Below are 16,380 nucleotides of genomic sequence, written 5' to 3'. Positions count from 1 at the left end.
CATCTCTGACACCAATGCCCTCATTGGAGAAAAGAGGAAATAGAGGCACAAAGGTTGACCATCTGAGAAAAATACATGTGAGTTCAATGGTAAACTCGATTAAAGCAGGATCATCATCCTTAGGGTCAAACTAGTCCTATTTTCAGGGTTCATTTCTTTTAAAAAGAAAACATGGAAACAAGAGGAATAACCAATCAACATGTTAAGTAACCAGCCCAGAAATTTGTTTCATATTTCTTAGCATCTTACTGGGTTTTGACCTGGCACACTCACAAAAGCCAACAGGATTAATTAGGCTCCACCAAGCTTATGTCTCAAGAAGGATGCTGGGGCTGAACCAGTGTCAAAGCTTATCTAAGCTCAGATATGAAACAGAACCAGTTACTCATTCCATCTAAAAGCTTTCTTTGGTACTCATCTGATGTATAAATAACTCACTAGATAATTGCTCAAAACAATAATGATTAGAATGGCTATCATATCCAATGAAGGAATGAAACAGGCAGAGTCTGTTGGAAGAAAGACAGGAAGGGAGAGAGGAAGGAAGAAAGGTGAAGGAGGAAAGATCTGGAAGAAAGATAATATAGATATCCCTGGCTGCTTCTGACTGTAATTGGTGGGAAATAAAACCAAAAAGTTACTTCCATCCATTATCACTTTAGTAACCTCTAAATTTCTTTCTGTAAAAAACTTTTTTTAAAATGTAGAAGTCATCACTGAGTCTTAAAAGAAAACAAATGGAACATGTAAACTACTAAGGGATTTGTTCCCTTTAATTTTATTCTAGCTATTTTCCCAAACCCCAAAGAAACACATTACCTAAAGCTCCCTGTGGCTTCTAGGAAAACAATTTCCCTTATAACAAAATAAGTAACACAAAGATGATTTTTTTTTAGTGGACAATGATAAAACTGAGATTTGTAGTTTATGATCACAAAAGCCTGCTCCTTGGCCAAATTCTCAGGTCTAAAAGAGAAAACAAAACAAAGAGAAAAACATTCTGCAGACACCTATATATAAGAAAGCTGCAATAGTCTAAAGTTACAATAAAGAGCAGATTGTCATAGATGGAATTCCATTACAGGAAGACACTATTTCTGCTTTGGAGAAGGGCTTGATCCATTTAAAAGGAAAATAAAAACAAAGTTGGGAACTAAAACACATTCAAAAGCCAAAAACAAAACAACTAGCAATGTCCAAGTCCAAAAGGAAAGAAAACCCAGCACAGACTCTTTGGCAAATGGAAAACGTCTTTAGCCACAACACAATAAGACTGCTGTGTGTGACACCTTGATAAATTAAAGAAACAGAAACACTGTCACAGAAAGAAAAAGAAGAAAGGAAGGAAATTCACAGTGCCCACAAAGGATGGATAGGAAAGTTTTAAGAGAATACTAGCATTGATTAAAGGCAAGCAAGAAAAACAAGATAGCTTCTCTCTAGCAAACCCCCCACTGCACATGCTTATTGTATTGTTTCCTCTGGCACCAACAGTAAGAGAGCTTCATCCTATGTCTAATAATACCATTATTTGTGAAATGGAAGAAAAACATCTTGATAAGAATATACTCAATGGAAAAAAAATCTCCTATATAATCTGAGTGTACAGATAAAAAAGAAACACTTTTTCAAAGTAATAACAATTACAAAGCAACGAGTGAACAAGATAAGCACTTGCAGAAGGAGCGACACTGAATCCATTCAACTGGCCAGCTTCTCTGTTATGTGAGTCTAAGAATGGATAACTGCTGCACACTGGGAAAACCTGCAGGGCTGTAAGAATTGGCCCATGCCAGTGTGAGGCTGGGGAAAGAAAATGTTAAAAAGAATCAAGTTTACAGAAAAACAGAGGAAACTCGGACAATAAAACTCTCTGTAATTCTTCATCCAACATTATAGCCATTGACCTATTACATATAGGTCAATTCAAAGACAATAGTGTGAACAGCATATGGTCCCTGCTCTCCAAGAGCTATGGCTTGTTAAACGCTACTGTGGTTCACGATCATACAAATGTTCATAATTCATAAGCATAAAATATTATCAACTCTATAAATGAAGTTATTTTCAAATGCTGGACAGCATCCCTATAAGCATTCTTTTTTCCTTTTTGGTGGAACACACATATATCATGTTAAAATATAATTGAATGTTTATAAACTTAGACTCATAAAAAGATTCAATTTTTTGAATATGGATGTTTCCTACTTCATAATTTTGTATACATAATATGCACACTTAACTATGTATAAATACCAAGTTTTACATACTAAGTGCAATGTGATGAGGTACTTCAAAAACTATGCTAATAATTTGGTAGAATTGAGTACTATAACAATATGCAGCTAATATCTTTTTAAGTTGTTACCACGTGGCAGCTACTATCCTATATGCTTTTGTATGAACTGTGCCAACAAATCTTTACAAATTTCTCCTTCTGATAGATGAGGAATCAGAACATGCACCTTCACAGTTTACCCTCTAACTCATGGCACCATTCTCCTTCCAATCACATGCTACAATTGGTTGATGGCTATTAAAAGAAGGGACACCTTTGAATAGATGTATCCATTCTAATTTTGAGGCTCTGATACAACAAGAATAGCAGCAAACCAGTTTCCCTTAGAGGAAAGCAAAAGAGGACTCAATATCAAGTTTACTTTTCAAATGCCTATTCAAAGTTTTAAAGGTTGACCCTGTGTTTTAGAATAATAACAAATGTTGGAAAGCACAATGCAATAAACAAACATAGCAAGCCATTCATTCTAAAGAAAACACTTAAATGAATACAGAAAAAAAAAATCGTTAAGGCTAAGTAACAATTAAGGGCATTAATCTATGATGATGAATGGTGCCATCCAATCCAATATGGTGTTGATGTGCACTGGATACTTAGTAGATGCTTGCTTAACTGCATTGCTTCACATCTGAGTCTCATATCTTCATCTTAAATCTCAGGTGATAATCCAGTCCACTCTCACTACCCATACATTCCACACTTAGAAGCTGGCCTAAATTCTCACTAAAACAAACATCCAACCCCAAAATCAATACCCATGGTCTTTCATAGTCTTTTGCAAACTTGCACAGAGGGACAGAATGTGTGGTACCAGTGTTTGTGTTCCCAACTGAGGTCAATCAAAGGGACACTCTGCAGTTTTCAGTCTTGCAGTTGTCCTTTTCATGCTCTACATAGTATCACACTCTTGGTACATTTGTGCTTTCTATTGGTGACTTCCCTGGTTTAAATGCCCCTCCAAGCACAGCGCTTAAGAGCTATCCAGTGTTCCTAGGTTCAAAAAGGCTGTGATGTGTCTTATAGATAAAAAATATGTGTATCAGGCTAGCTTCATTCAGGTATGAACTACTGTGCTGGAGTTCAATGATAATGAGTTTATGTATAATAAATAAGGTATCTTTAAACAGAAACACATATAAAACTCACACAAGACTACATGTTCACCTCCTGATGAAAATATTTTGACCAGAGGCTCACAGGACCCTGTGTTCTTCCTCTAGAAGCAATGGTTCAGTATTGCTAATTCCATGTTCATGCCCTGCCAATTGTTGTTGTTGTTATTTTTAGTTTCTAAAGAAATGTAGGTTAACAACCTGGTAAAGCGACCAGTGAAAGTGGACATTTGAGGAATCTCATCTACCTCAATGCAAAACCAGAGTTCTTAAGTGTCAGATAAGGAACACAATTAAAATTGTCAATCTCAGATCCACTATATCACATAGAGAAGGACAGGAAAAATGAAATTTAATTTCATTATATCACTTAAGTCAACATTATTAGAAGTGGGAAATATTAACCTATCATTTACCATCAGTCAAAAGGCATCTGGATTCTAGATCAGGTTATCATTGACAGAAAGTTTTCTATCCACTCTGTCAACTAGAAAATCACAGTCTTTCATTCATAAATGCTTCCAACAAATCTAATTACAATGGCAGTTCAGACTTGAGCTTATTGGTGACAAGTCCTATTACCCTGCAAGTTTCAATTACAAAGCTGTCCTAGCAGCCCACACAGTGGGCTGGTAAGAACAGAACCTCACCAAGAAATGACGAAACTAGAGAATTCACTTTAGGAAACATGAGTGTATCATTCAGTTTTTTAAAAACATAGTATTTTTCACTAATTATAACAAATTATGGTATTCCCAAGCAGAGATAGATATTTTAAATTCTGTATACAATTATAACAAAGTAACTGTTGGTTAAGACCACTGTAATTCAGATTTCACTAATTCAGAATCAAGAGCCTAGATAGACATTGATCTTTTTTTTTTTTTAGAGAGAGAGAGAATTTTATTTTTTTTTTAATATTTATTTTTTAGTTTTCAGCAGACACAACATCTTTGTTTGTATGTGGTGCTAAGGATCGAACCCAGGCTGCACGCATGCCAGGCAAGCGCCTACTGCTTGAGCCAAATTCCCAGCCCTAGATATTCATCTTTTATTCCACAAATTTTAGTAGGACAAAGGATAAATGATATTAAAGGGGGTAAAGTTTTCAAATATAGAATAATTTAGAAAAAATATTAGGACCTTAAAAGCATCAATTTACATGTGACTTACTTATCTATCTAGTATTCATTAATCCTATATGCATTTATTAAGTTTCACTCTGAACCAGCCACCAGAAATCCCCAGTAAAAGACAGGACCAGGCTTCTGAAGCTTGCTGTCTGGTAGTCAAGGGTCTAAACAGAAGGTCTGAAAGACGACAAATACAACTGAGGCTGTAACTGCAAAGGAGGGAAAATGCCACCCAGATGACGTAGGACTGAAAATAGTCCTTAAGAAGGGATCTCACCTGCACTGAATTAGAACGAATTATACTCCATGCTTTTGTAATTATGTCAGAATGAATTCTATTGATATATATTACTGAAAAGAACCAATAAAAATAAATAATTTAATTAAAAAACCAAAGTGGGGGGGACCTCAATCTCACACAATTAAGGGTCCTTCGGAGGCCCCTTTATCAACTAAGTTCTATTTCATATGAAAACTTGAAAAACAATGCAGTTATAAATCCCATGGAGGTGAGAGGGAGGTCTACTCATGCAGACTGGGGGATACCAGCACTGCTCACCCTCATCCTCAGTCCCTTTTGTCATCCAAACCCAATTGAAAGGAACTAAGGTTATCACGAGGTAGAGGCAGGCATCCTGCTTGAGTGTTCCAGGATGTCACAGAGTGCTCCCTCCTAGCCTATGAAAACCTATGATGTGCTCAAGGGAGAAAGAACCAGAGTTCCATGTCTTGGGATTGATTTGCTTAGTCCATTGATGGTCAGTTCACTCACATCATCTTTTCTCAGAAAAGGGACAATTCCATTGTACTACCACATAGTTTTTTTTCCTTTCTGATCTTCCTTAGTTTATAATACAAAGTATCTGTGATTTAATGTCCTTTCCCAGGCTTAGGATCTGAATGGCTCATCTGTTTGAAGTTCCTAAAGAGAAACAGGATCAGCTGGGAGAACTTAATCACCGCCACCCATACACACAACAGCCCATTGCCAAGGCCTCACTGCCAGGGTCTCCTCACAACAGCACAGTCTCGGGGGATCACTCCTTGACCAACTTCAGAATGCTCTCACAGTCTTGAGGGAGAAAAAAAGAACATCCTTCTCATGAAATTGTTGGTATCCCTGTTCTAACAGGCAGATTCACAGTTCTTCCAGCTCTGCATTTTGTTTTCTATTTCAGTCAGTCTAAGAGCTAGCAAGGCCAGTCCTTGGCCAGTCCTCCAAACCAAGATCATTAGGAATCAAATGTGATGGAATACATAGAGTCCATCAGACTGGATCAGTTATCGTATTAAAAATCATCACAGCTTTTGTTTTTAACATGACACACCCACAGAATTAAATGTCTCACATGCATTATATGATTTATTCCTTAGGAGAATGTAGTGATAAAGAGAAGGAAACTAAGGCTGTTTAACACCATGGCCCCTCCTATTTGAATACAGAATCTTGTCCCCATGCTTCTAGGAAGGCAGGAGCTTTAATGAGAAGTCAAGAGGTGGCATGGGAAGTAGAGATTCCAGGACAGAATTGGTGGTGGCGTGGGAGGTAGGTAGTGGTCAGGCAAGGAGTGAAATTAAGGTCAGTTGGGAGAGGCCCATACACATGTGCTGCCCCAAATGGAGGAGGTCCTGATGCCCGCTCTAACTGAACTGTCTGTGTTTCACATAACCTTGAAGGTCTGTCTCTCACCAGGTCTCTTTCCTTAGTTCTCTCTACTCAGAGGCTCTCCCCTCTGGGCACTAGGGAGACTAAAAGTAACAAAAAGTAACACAAAGGACATCCTTCTCATGAAACTGGAAGAACTGTGAATCTACCTGTTAGAACAGGGATACTAACAATTTCATGGAGAACAAAAAGTAACACAAAGGCTTAGACATCTATGAACTTATGATTCATGATAAAAGACCCAGATCCTGACACCAAAGCATGAACAGAAAAAGAAAGCAAGGGAGTTCAATCATTCAAAAATAAACCAGGTGAAGGAGTTGACAGAAAACACTCATTCAGTCTCAGGAGTGATTTAAAACAGATACTTACTCATTTATGTGACCATGTGTGTGTGTATATTTTGTTTATATATATAATCTTGCTGTGCACACAAGAGCATACACCATGCTTATTACATATGATATACATATACTAAATTGTATATCATATATACAAAATGTGTGTCTGTGTATGATTGCCAAATACTTATCTAAATCCATTTCTTCTTCTTCTGGACACAGAGATAAACTACATTTTCCTGCCTCCTCTGCAGTTACAATTTCAGCCATATGTGACTCTACATTTGGCCCTTAGGGACATACCACAGATGCTTCCACGCAGTTTTCTTCTTCTCAACACCAGGATAGATGGAGAGGAACCAAGAGTAACCTTGAACGACTCAGTTTGAGATGGCAGAGCTTCCATCAGCCTGGGCCCTTGAATAAGCATGTGGAGAAGGAATCTTAATCACTGAATCTTAATACATTTTTTATTGCTTGAGAGTTTATTTTTTACCATAATCAAGCCTCTTGTTTCTATTACACAGTTGAGAGTACCTTACTCTTGGGTAAACAATGAGGCACATGTCATGACAACTTAATAAATATATTCTAACATGTCTCCACTGCATCTCTCTCTCCCACTTCAATTCCTATGCTCATCTGCCTTTCTCTCTTATCATGGGGGATGAAGCCACTTGTATCAGAGAGAAGGAGGATTATTTGAGAACATGTCTGTCCACACAGTTTGCCTGCATAGGCATGCACTGAGCACTCTGCTGGAAGAAATTGACTCACCAGGACTGGGGTTGTAGCTCAGTGGCAGAGAACTTGCCTAGCACATGTGAGGCACTGGGCTTGATCCTCAGCACCACATATGAATAAATAAATATTTCTAAAAAATGAAATTGACTCACCCCCTTAACTTTTCCTAAGTTAGGCAGACTGAAGTCCATTATTCTGAATTCACAACCAAAAAATCCATACCCCCCAAAGAAATAGAAATAAGATGCAATATTTTTAAAATATAGGTGACAAAAACTATGACCTTCATTCTTCCTAGCATTTCATTACTAGGTTAAGATCAAAAGGTCACTTTCCCAAGGCCAAGGAAATAAATTTGGAAGCATTTTGGAGGTCCTGGCACCTCAGATACTGAAATAAATTTTTTAGCATAGGTCAGGATGGGGAGTTATTGCATAATTTAATCAAAATCATATCGAATGGGACAACCTACACCACATGAAACAAGGTGTAAATTGTAATTCTAACAAGGAACTGTATCATCTGAACCTCCCTCCTTCAGTCAGCTCAGTATCTCTACTATCAAGCTCTTATACTTGTCCAGTCTCTCTTTAAACAAATTCTAGAAAATGGAAGCAGCCCCAACTAGATACACTTCAAAGAAAAACAGTCTTTTTTCCAAGTAAAATAGTTTTGCAGTAACTTATCTCATTCTTCTCTGGACACAGTTCAATGCCAGGTGGTTTGGCAGAACATTTAAAGTAGTAGGGATCAAGGTCTTGCTTCTAGTTATTGTACCTTGTAACTGGTTTCAGAAGATCAAAACCTATCAGGTCTCAGTTTTCTCATTAAAAAGCAAGAGGAAAGGGTAAAGGAGCATCTCCCTATGGTGTGCATGTACACATATATAACAAAGCATCCCACTATTATGTATTATTATAATATGCCAATAAACCTATGGGGGGGGAAGAGTCTCTCAATTCCTCTTCCACCTCTCTCAGTTGGATGAGTATTGCCTTGTCATGCATCTTCTATCCAGGTTAATAACGAAAACCAATTCCTTTATTTTATGAGGTCCTTATGTTCAACACAAAATCCATGTTAATCAGGATTTTAAAATACTATTTTATAGTCAATCATGATGGAATTCACAGTGTGGGAATTGCTCAAAGAATTAAAAATAGGACTACATTATGATCCAGCAAACTCACTACTGTGTATGTATCCAAAAGAAATCGTATGTTGATATGCACTCCCATGTTTACAACAGCCAAGTAATGGAATCAAACTAGGTGTCTACTGACAAATGGACCAGTAAGGAAAATGTGGCATAATGGAATATTACCCCACAATAAAAAATGAATCTCTGGTATTTGCAGCAACACAGATGAACATGAAGGATATTATGTTAACTGAAAGAAACCAGACATAAAAAGACAAATACTACGTGTTATCATTCATGTGTGGAAGCTAGAAAAGTTCATCTCATATAGAGAGTAGAACAGTGGTTATAGAAGCTGGGAAGGGAAAGAGAGCGTCTGGTTAACCATACCAAATTACAGTTAGGAAGAATAAGCTCTAGTGTTCCATGGTCCAGTAGAGTAACTATATATAGTAGACAATAATTTATTGTATGTTTCAAAATGGCTAGAAGAGAACACTATGTTCCCAGCACAAAGAAATGATAAATGTTTGAGGTGACAAATATGCTAATTGGCCTGATTTGATTACATATTGTATACATGTATCAAAACACCACATGATAGCAGATAAATATGTATAGTCAAAAATTATAAAAAAACATTTTAAGATTGCTTTAAAAATCATGCTAGATTCCCATAAATAGTTATTCATATCTGCCAATCAAATCAGCCAAATTCACTTACCAAAATCCATTTAATACATCATGTGCTGGCATTCTCCAAAATACATTCTCTTATTATGTTTACTAGAAAGAATTTTTAATGAGCAGCTGCCTCAAAATTAATTAATGTGTATAACTTACACTAAAAAGTTAAAAGCCAAATCCCATTACAACTAATACAGTTTCAGTGAACAGCTCAAATTGCAAAGGATAGCCAAACTCCAGCTGATGGCCTATTTAAAGCAGTATGTGAATCAACAAACTTTTAAGAGCACGAAATAAACAGTTCAGATCATGATGTATATTGCATTCTATGAACCTGATACCAGGAATTCTAGAAAATTAAGGAATCCCTAATGATAGTTTTTTTTCCCCCAGTATATAAATCTTTTCTATCATAGTCTCAGGCTCTTTTAAGGTATTTGATCACACCAACTACATTCTGATTTTTCTATATCCCCCCCAAAAAAATTCTCAAACCAAGCAATTATTTTACAGCTCATTAACCAATTTCCATCAAACCCTGCTACATTTCATTTATAGCCAATTCATGTGCTAAATTGCGAAGCATTTTTTTTTTAAAAATTAAAACCACATTAAATAAAGCTGAAATGCAGCTCTGTCCACAATTTTTTTAAGATCAAAATCAGGTATAATTGAAAGAAGATGATCACACATCTTGCTGGCACACTTGTTTCATTTGTGCAAACAAACATTCATACTTACCTATGGGATGCTTCCATCTGCTTCCCTCAGTTTGGTTTCGATGTCTTCGCTTTAATTATAGCACGTGGGCAAGTTACCAACATCTTACTACTTAAACAACTGTGGCCTTACTTTACAAAATCATACTCTGCCAAAAATGAAATCAGCTTTTCTCAAATCATCTTTCAGCAACTAGTCTTTAAATCAGTAGAAAAGGAAACCCTTCCATGACAACTTGGGAAAAATATAAATCTCACCATCACTTAATTAAGCCTAGAGCTGTGCACTCTATAGTAAGTTAGCCATGCACACAGAATACCTACTCTCTTAGAGGCTCAATCCAAACTTAATGTTTAAGAATATTTTGAGAATTGGTATAATAGAAATCTTAGTAATAAAAAAAAAATTTAGTAGGTACACGGTGGCCAAATATATCTCAATTGGAGATGAAAGCATAAGCATTTATGGCTCAGGATATTAGGCCCCTACCAAAAGTGACATGGGCTCACAGAAGTGCAAACCTTGATCACACCAAAAGTCCCAATGAACAGCAAAAGCTTCAGTACAGTACCCAGACACTTTGCCTTTGCCACACTCCACTTCTGACACCCTCAAAGAAGCAGCATAACTGATTTATCTTTCATCCAGATGGCTGGTGTCCGGAAAAGACTTCAAATGCTGACTGTGTCTTGGGCATGCTTATTCAGTGAGACTTGAAAGCCATTATTCACTAATTTCATGTGGAAATGAAATTTCAGCTTCCCATTGTGTACAAATAACTTGGCCACTTATACCACATACAAAAAGTGCTTTTTGCCAGGCGAGAGTGGACAGCTAGAATGCAAAAGCTCTCATGAGTGCTTCCCTGGCCCAGACCCAAGCTGGCATATGGCAGCTCCACCAACCACCTCCACATGAAATACTAGGTGAATGCTCTAAGCAAGCTCTGATAATCTGATTCACAAAGCACTCATTAGAAGGCTGTCTTCTGCCTCTATTTTCCTTCAGGATGGGATATTCAGCTTATTTAATAGAAAAACATTTCAGTACATTACATTTTTCTCCTTTGCTTCCACCCTCCCACAACACTGACTTTAAAGACAGGCAATTTTGCCAAAATTTTGATATATTAAAGAAGAATCACAAGTTTCTAAGCTTTCTCACCTTATCATTTCCTTATTCTATAAATTAATCCTCAACATAGGGTTTGCTTTCTGTTTCAAGTCTGGGACTAGCAGGCAAAGAAAACTGGCTTTTTAGAAAGCAAGTTGGAAGCTCCAGTAAGCTAGTATGCTTTGTGCAGAAGATTCCCACACACTGCATATAAACAATTATTGATGTTTTCTGGAACTTCATTCCAGAAATTGTTTGCTTTTAAATGTCAGAGAACCCTCTTCTCTACCCTTCTTGGGGTTTTCTTTCAGGCTCAGCAGTATTACTCAGCAATAATTAACAAAAATTCACACATACAGATATATATTTCATGCTTTGACTGACAGGCTCAACGTATCTTAGAGACATTATGAAAATCACTGATGACTTTTAGCTCTGGAACCTGACTTTTGGATCTTCCCCAAGAAGGATTTATTTACATCAAGTTTACAAAATACAATTTGTATTTATAAATTCAGGCATTTTATCTGGTGCTCAGCTGTTGACACAAGTTGTATCCCTGGGATTGACTTTCCTTTCCAAAGAAAGTTCCCAGAGACATAAAATACGGCAGTCTTTGGTGATCTTTCCTCTGGATTCCAAGAAGCAATGCATTTTTCTCCTCTCCTACTTTTATCTACTGTCTCAGGTCTTTGTTTTTCAAAGACCCCAGGAATGTGGTTTGATCAAAGGTCGTTCTCGGGTCAGCCTTCTAAATTTCAGGATGAGATGAGTGATCTGGATATAGGGATATCTTAGACATTAAAAATAAAATGAGGCTGGGGATATAGCTCAGTTGGTAGAGTGCTTGCCTTGCATGCACAAGGCCCTGGGTTCAATTCCAGCGCTATAAAAATAAATAAATAAATAATAAACAAATAAATAAATAAAAATAAATTCACCAAGACCAAACAGTTCAACCCCTATTTTAAAACATCTTAATCCCAGTTTCTAAAAAGAGTAAATACTATCATAATCTGACTTGGTTAAGTGCATGCATTTTCTAAATTATAAATACATTAGATAGAACATTTATAAAAATGAACTCTGACGTACCCCTGGAATTATACTCTACTACAACAAAAGGGAAAGAACATGTCATTAAATTTTTTTTAAAAAAAAGTTAATAGAAGGGAAATCAATTGAATAGAGCTAGTAGACTGGGGAGGAAGAAGGGAAGAGAAAGGGAAGGTACTGAGGAATGAGATTGATCAAATTATGTTAAGGGCATGTATGAATGTGGCACAATGAATACTACTATTATGTATAATTATAACACATCAATAAAATTTTTATATCCTTCATTCTTCCATGCCAACTCTGGCAATGATTGTCCAGGGAGTTTCCTGGAGCCTTCAGTGTCAGATTTACACAGCATCATTGATCCCTCTTTTTCTGAGGCTTCAGCCTCTTGGACTTTGCAGCTTCTGATTCCTCCAGCTCTCCAGCCTGTAGACAGCCATTTTGGATTATCCAGCATCTGGTCATGTAAGCCAATCTACTAAATCCTCTTTTCATACTTCCTGTTGATTTTGTTCCTCCAAAGAACACTAATAAAGGCTCCTTGCAGCCTGATTAAGAAATACCTCCGTGTGTTTCCTAATTTAAATCCAAGGTGTCCAGTAAATATCAGAGCTTTAGCTTGAAATACCTGAGCTAAAGTTGGAGAGGGCTTAGATGATTTGACCATATTGAAAAATGAAGATTCTAACCATGGAATCCACCAGTGTAAGGAATAATTTGATTTCATGTGGTTTGCCCAGAAAAGGGCCAGTTGGCCTTTGAAATATAGTTTCCATAGCTACTGGGTGGAATCAAAAGCAAATGCTATGGCAGAATATTTTTCTATGCTACTTTTATTGCTCATGGTAACTACTAAGGCAAGCTATTCTGGAGATGAAATACTGGGAAGTGCTAAAGTGAGTGATTGACTTTCTTTTGGGGAATTTTATCATTTTTCTAAGATTTGACTAGAACTGCCTTTCTGTTAAAAAAAAAAAAAAAAAGATCGTAGTAAAGGTCATCTTTCCAGATACAACTTTATTGAACAATGCCCTGCTAATTGTGACTTAAAAATTTTGGACTACAGTTAAATGATAGAAGAATCCAGGATTTGCTGCTCCTGGATATTTTTTTTTCCTTAATGAGGAGTATAATAAAATGATTTCTCACAGGATCCTTAAAGTGTTTACTTTGAACTTTTCAGTATAATATGGTCATCTAAAAATGCCAAGCACTTAACATCTAAGAAACATTATGACAGTTTGCTTTTTTTATTTGGGGATATAAAATATACACTGATGTATATCATGTTACCCTAGTTTTATAGTCATCTATCATTTCTATGAACAAAAAAAGACATTTATTCCTTCAATGTAAAAATATATGGCCTTCCCAATAATGACTCCCAGGTATGAAAGGAAGATAAATACACATTCACTTTGAGTTATTGTTTATGTGTCTTTGAATTTGGGTCTGTGTATTCTTTTCTTTCTTGTTTTTCAAAAATGTTTTCTCATTCATTTATATTTCTTTTAAAACTGATAAATCAAAGTGGCTGTTTAGAAAGGTCTGGCTGATAGGCAGTGACAGTAACCTTTTCAAGACTGTTTTGAAGAGTACATTAACATGGCTAAAAGTTGCCTCTCTGTTATCTGTCTGCACCAAACCTTCAATAAATCCATATTCCAAATAACAAGTATGATTTGGCTCAACAGATACAGTTTGGGGACAGATATGTTCCTGTCTCATCCAACCAGGCTGCTTCCTCAAAGTCTCAGCTTCTAGGTGACTCCACAGTACCACCAAGCGGCCACCGCAGATCACCATGAGGAAGGCTCAAGGTTTGGGGTCAGGGACAGGGGTGTGCCTGACCTCTCCAACCCTGCTCCCCAGACCCTTTATGGCCATGTAGCAAGGGCCACAAAGGAAGGAATCTTTTTGGGGACACATGGCCACCATGGGAAGACAAAGACCAGAGCTCCAAGTCCTGTGCATGCCTGCCTCAGAGTGCTGTGTGGCCTTGGGGCAGTGTATTATTCTCTTTGAGCCTTGCTTTCCTCACCTCAGACCCCACAGGAGACCTCTGGCCATCGTTGTCCCCTGTGTCCCTGTGGGTGTGTCAGGGCTGTGTCCACTTGGCAGTTCTTCTCAGTTGTGCGGAGCCTACTCTGCGGTCTACAAAGGACAAGCAACAGGACAACTCACTAAGTAACTGTGAAAGTTCCTATGGGTCAGGCCATGAGCTGGGCACGTGGTCAGTGCCAGCTCATGTGACGGACATGAGACTGACTTTTCTACACACCTTATGGCCACTCACTCCTTTATCCACAGCACAGAGACCCAAGCGCTGACTCCGCCCATCAGTGAGTTCACCCAGCATTCGTTTTATTGAGCACCTACATGCTAGGTCTGTGGGCAGCACTAGAGCCCTGGGGAATAGTGTGAGTACCATCTTGGACCTTGCTGGCTCCCTGTTGAGTGGGAGGACCTACAGTGAGCAAAGAAGATACCATGGAAGTCATATTGGGAGGTTCAATAAGTGACCCTGAGGGAGTGAAGAAGAACCATAGGGGTAGGGGAGGAGAGAAGCCCGATCGGAAAGGTGGGTGAAGGGTGAAGACCGCAGGCAGCATTAGAAGTCTCAACGTGAAGGCCAGGGGAGCAGCCTGTGCAAAGGCCCTGCGGCAGGAATGAGGTTACATCACTGAGGGTCTGAAAGGAGGCCCACAGCACCCCCTCTGCACCTCCAGATTCCAGGGGGTGCTTATGACACTGGAGCTTGATGAGGTCCCCCAGGAGACTATCAGAAGAGGCTGGGCCTTCTCTAGGGCCACCTAACAGGCCCAGTGGACATAAAGCTGGCTTGGCTGTTTCTGAAAACTCCTGGGTGACAACAGTGGTTAGATTGGGGTCCCTCAGACCCCAGATCTGGGTTTAGCTAAACTCTCTTGACCTGATGACTGACTGTCATGTGGCTGGGACAGTTTTATTTATCTATTTATTTTGGGATAATTATCAGTATTTTTCTCCCTGTTGGCCCCACTCTGGCCTTGGGTCCAGTCACACTAGGACACTTCTCTAAGTAACACATTGCAGGTAACAGTGTGGCTGGTGAGTTAGTCTTGGGGACCTCCTGGGCCAGTGTCTGCACAGGTAACCCCCAGGGAGGCTAAAGACCCCCCAAGCATGACTCAAACAGCCTTAGACAGGCCCTTCTGAGCTAAGCCCAGGGAAACCTGTCCCCTGTTGGCCCACCCAGAAGGTGCCCAGCTGGAGAACAAGGTGGGGCTGATGGAGTGCTCTGGGAGGGACTGGCAATGTCTGCCTGGTTCTGGGGAACCACCTCAGGGTGACTTCCGCTGCACTCAGATCTCACAGTGGGGTCACCCCTAAGAGGTCGGAAGGATTCACCCCTGGCTGGGTGACAGACTGAGGGCCCACTGAGGCACGAACCTTCACACTTTGTCTTCCACCAGGAAATTGCCTCCTGGGACTGTATGAGTCTGCGAGCACTGCTATAACAGAGCATCCCAGGCCGGGTGGCTGGAGCAAAGGGGATCTATGTCCTCCTGGTTCTGGGGGCTGCAAGCCCAGGGCCAAAAGCTGACAGGGTGGGCATCTTGGGAGGCCTCTCTCCTTGGCTTGTAGAAAGCCACATTCTCCCTCGCTGTGTCTCATTTTTAGATCTGCTCTACATAGAAGAACCTGTTATGTTGTCCTCCATGACCTCACATTACCTCAGTCACTTCTGAAAAATCCAAACGCAGTCGCATTCGGGGGTACTGGGGTCAGGACTTCAACACAGGGTTTGGTGGCAGTTGGGGGAACCTGATTCAGCCTATAAAGGATGGAGCATTCTCCTTGGGGGAGGGGGGAGGCCCTTTGAGAACTGCCCATCCACCCAGTTGTCTGTCATGAGGTTATAGACACATGTCCCCAAAGTCAGCAACTTAAAAATGTGATTCATGTTTAAATTAATTATCTTAAACATATTCAGTGATTTTTCATTATTTTATGTGTTAATTTTTCTCTGGGATCTGTGAGTTGCCTCTGTCTCGGGAGGCACCTCTAGGGTGGCCCCATGGGTAGGAGTGGGAGGTTCTGGGGGCTGGTTCACTTGCAGCCCGGGAGTCGACCCTGGCAGCGGCTGTGGGGTCAGACGCTCGTGGGTGGCCTCTGTGTGTGATCTGGGCTTCCTCACAACATGGCGGCTGTGTTCCCAGGACTGTCTCAGGGGAGGACACCAGGGGGAAGCCGTGCTCTCTTGTGTGACCTCACCTCACAGCATCCCTTCTGCTGCAGTTATCCAACGAAGAAGTTGCCGAGAACACCCTTACTCCTGGGGAAGGGGGTATCTGTCGGCACTACCTCTTTTGCAGACTT

Source organism: Callospermophilus lateralis, chromosome 11 (assembly GCF_048772815.1).
Source record: "Callospermophilus lateralis isolate mCalLat2 chromosome 11, mCalLat2.hap1, whole genome shotgun sequence".
Classification (NCBI taxonomy): Eukaryota; Metazoa; Chordata; class Mammalia; order Rodentia; family Sciuridae; genus Callospermophilus; species Callospermophilus lateralis.
The sequence above is the reverse complement of the archived record's forward strand: the minus strand, read 5'-3'. Positions refer to the sequence as shown.